The 3,677-nt window shown below is 33.2% G+C and overlaps 1 long non-coding RNA gene across 1 annotated transcript; it reads left to right on the forward strand.

Annotated features, from left to right (window-relative positions):
* Positions 1-763: 763 nt before the first annotated feature.
* Positions 764-1,956, forward strand: LOC127123751 (uncharacterized). Its single transcript, XR_007803592.1, has 2 exons — positions 764-1,199; positions 1,739-1,956. It is a non-coding gene; the product is annotated as an uncharacterized LOC127123751 (long non-coding RNA).
* The last annotated feature ends 1,721 nt before the right edge of the window (positions 1,957-3,677 follow it).

Here is a 3,677-nt window from a genome sequence, read left to right on the forward strand (position 1 = left end):
TGGATGTTTATGTGCAAGATTTAAATTATAAAAAATGTAAATATAGGAAATTAAATTTCAATAAGATAAATGTTAGGAGTTAGTAGTTAACTCAAGCAATCACATAAGGATCATCTATCAACAAATCAAAAGACTCAAAGATATGCTATACCAATGGATGGTCTATCAATAACTCAAAGTGCAAAAAATATGGTCAAATAACCATCTATCAACATATTGAATTAGAGAAGATTGAATCAACCAAGGGACCATCTATGAGTGATTTGAAATGCTGAAGATTTGATCAATCAAACAATCACTAAAGTCAAAACCAAAGGATGCACAAAATTGAATTAAAAATTGAATTAGAAGTTGGAAGTTAGTAACTATTAGTTAGATTTCAAAAATTAAAATATAATGCAATTATTCAAATTATAATGCTTAAAGATAAAATGAAACATAGTGCAAGAATAAAATGATATTAAAAATAAAATCAAGTGATAGTAGAAGTGAAATAAAATCAAGAGTGTAAAATAGGAATAGAAATTGAAATAAGAAAAAAACAAGAAAATGAATTAATAAACAAAAGAAAAAAAGGTGTGTGCAAAGCAGAATAGGGGTCTGCCTAGCAGGAATAGAGGCGCAGGCCCATTCTGATGGGCCCAATACTACAATGAAGCCTCAACCAGGGTGTGTGTGAAGTGAATCAGGGGTGCAGGCAAGTAATGTTTGGGCCAAAGGCCCAAATCCATTCTAAGACAAATGAAAAGAGGGGTCTCTCAACGTTCAAATCATAACACGAAGATTCAAACCTAAAACGGCCGGAAACAGACTTCCTTCGTCGCGCCGGAATCAGACTTCCTTCGTCGCGCCGGAATCAGACTTCCTTCGTCTCCTCTGGCGGCGGCGGAGGTCGTATCACCACCATGATCACATCCTTAGAACCGTCTCGATATGCTATATCCGCATCCTAAGTCCATTTCTACAAATTCCACTTTGAATACTCAAATTGATTACAACATAATATAAACCCTAAGAGCTTGGAGATGAAATTAAATGGCGAATTCGCGTGGAATCAAATGATAAAGTTAGGGTTATTTCTCCTCAGAAGGATCTCTACACGATGATAACAAGCTCACGACGAAAAGACGGAAGAAAGAGTAACTCCGATGTGGAGGCTTCGGCGAGAAGATAAATAGAAGAAGATGAACCAGAATTAGGTACGTAGTGATACTCTCTCCTCTTCTTTGCGCTTCCTTCTTCTGTTTCTCCACTCTTATTCTTCTTCCGTGCTTCTTGTTGTTTGGCTGTGATGCTTGAACGAAGTAGTGATAAGTGATCGAGATCGATGAACTCTGAGATTTGTGTACGATTGGGTTAGTTGTTAAATTACAGTGTTAGGATTAGTTTAGTAATTGCAATCAAAGTTAGTTATTGCTGAACTGCATTAGTTAGTCCTATTGTGAAGTTTGAAATGTTTGAAATTAACACAGACTGTTAAAATTGTTATGAAATTAGTGTTAGTTAGTGTATGCTAAATGAAGTGGAAGTTGAGTGAATTCGTTAACTGTTAAATGAATTCTGTTAGTTACTAAGCTAGATGAACTCTGTTAGGAAGTTGCACTGAGGTCAATCCTGCTACATGCTAGTTGAAAAATAGTTGCTGAAAATTATGCTAGAAATGTGTTATTATGCTTGTTAAGTTGTTGATGTATTGGGCTACTGTGTTGAATGAACTTGGACTGTTGTGATATTTCAGGCCCAAGACTGATTTTCTATGACATGGCAAGTGGATGCATGTGGAGGCCTTTGGAGGTGCAATGAAATGGTGGCTGCAAATTCGATGAAATAGCCCTTTTCTTCTTAATTTTAATCAATGTGTTCAAATGATAATGTGATGTAATAAAAATAGGGATTGACTTATTGTAAAGATGATTTCAATGCAATGTTAATGTTTATGACCAATGCAAATCAAAAGTCTTGCTTACCTTGCCATTTCAAATCACTCATGTATGGATGCAAATGATTAAAAGATAAAAATGCAAAATGTTTCCAAACATCAAACTTCAATTCCAAATAAAATGGGTAAATGAAATGGAAAAGATTATTTGAAGATCATGAAAAAAAATTATGTCAAAGTTTAGTCAGTTGACTTTGGTCAAAGTTTACCAAAAGTAAACTATCGACTAAAGTCAACTATAAGTCAAAGTTTTTTTATTTTATTTTCTTGTATGAATGATTTGATTGACATATGCATGAATGCAAATGAGTTATTGAATGAAAATGAATCTATTTATTTCAATGCAAAAATGTTTTTTATTTCAAATTGTGACTTTCCCACCCAAACTTCAAATTTGAATCATATCTTCGAATCATGCATTATGACCAAATGGACTTTTAAATGCACCAATGAACTAAAAGTTGGTGGATCAACGAAACCATGAATGATATGAATGCAAACCAGGAAACTTGAATATGTGTAATATAAATGCATCAAATGCCATGAATAACATAAGGTCTTGAATCACATGGATCAACAAGCACAAAGACATGATGCAATCCACCAATGAACAGATGGTTTAACCTCTTGAGTAGGATTTAAAGACAAGCAATAAGGTTATGTGAACAAGCAACAAGCATCAAGCATCATGGCTCAAGAAGAAAACTCAAACCATACAACCCATAGAATTAGGATTTCACAAGATTAAAGCAAATCAGATGAACAAAGACAATCACCAAGGTTCCATAAGAAAGCTCACATCATATGCCACCTAGAATTAGGGTTCCAAGATTAAGTAATGAGTCAATGAACATGAAACACCCCACAGACAAGAATTAAAGTTTAGGCTTGTTCAATATGATTACAAGGTCATGAACCATAAGGCTTGAGTCTTAAGCAAAAACTAGGTTTGGGTTCGGTATAAACAATCATAAACCGTTGAATCTATGATGAATTGAAATGCAATAGATGATATGAGTGTATCTGACATCAATGAGTGCAAATGAATCTTAAACCAAAAAGTCAGATAAAAAATGTAGAATGGAAGACAAATTTTGGGGTATGACAATGAGACCATTACCTTTAATTGTTGTTAACTTTAAAAATATCATACGTAACAATCCATTTTAGGCTTCAAAACACATCGTGCCTACCCAACACACACTTTGTCCAAATAATTTGCTATAAATTTGTATCTGCATTCACTTTTTACCTAGTAGCAAAGATCGGCGTCGGCATCACTAAAATGAGGCGATTTGTTTCACTGTTTGACTTATTTCTCACTGGTATGAAACCTTTTATTATAGATTTGTCATTATTTCGCATATATGATATGATTACACGTATATAATTGATTATGGTATTATTTCAACTCATCAATTGTATTTTCATTAGACTCTAACCACTACTATATGAATAAAAAACTTCAATTCATTTATTTTGTTTTATTAATGATTTTGTGAATATTTTCCCGAAGTCTTTTATAATACTTAATCTCGTGTACGTTGTTTTGTCTCAATTAGATTAATGAGTGAAGAAACAAAGTTGGTCCATTGACTATCATTTTAGATTTGAGCATATGGACGTCAATAATTTTGCTTTATATTTCTATAATTTATATTGTGCTTTGCGTTATAGTTTTGATATGCAACCTACATCAATAACGATCGTAATTTCCTTGATTAAAATGAACAAAAGA

This window comes from Lathyrus oleraceus, chromosome 1 (assembly GCF_024323335.1).
Source record: "Lathyrus oleraceus cultivar Zhongwan6 chromosome 1, CAAS_Psat_ZW6_1.0, whole genome shotgun sequence".
Taxonomy (NCBI): Eukaryota; Viridiplantae; Streptophyta; class Magnoliopsida; order Fabales; family Fabaceae; genus Lathyrus; species Lathyrus oleraceus.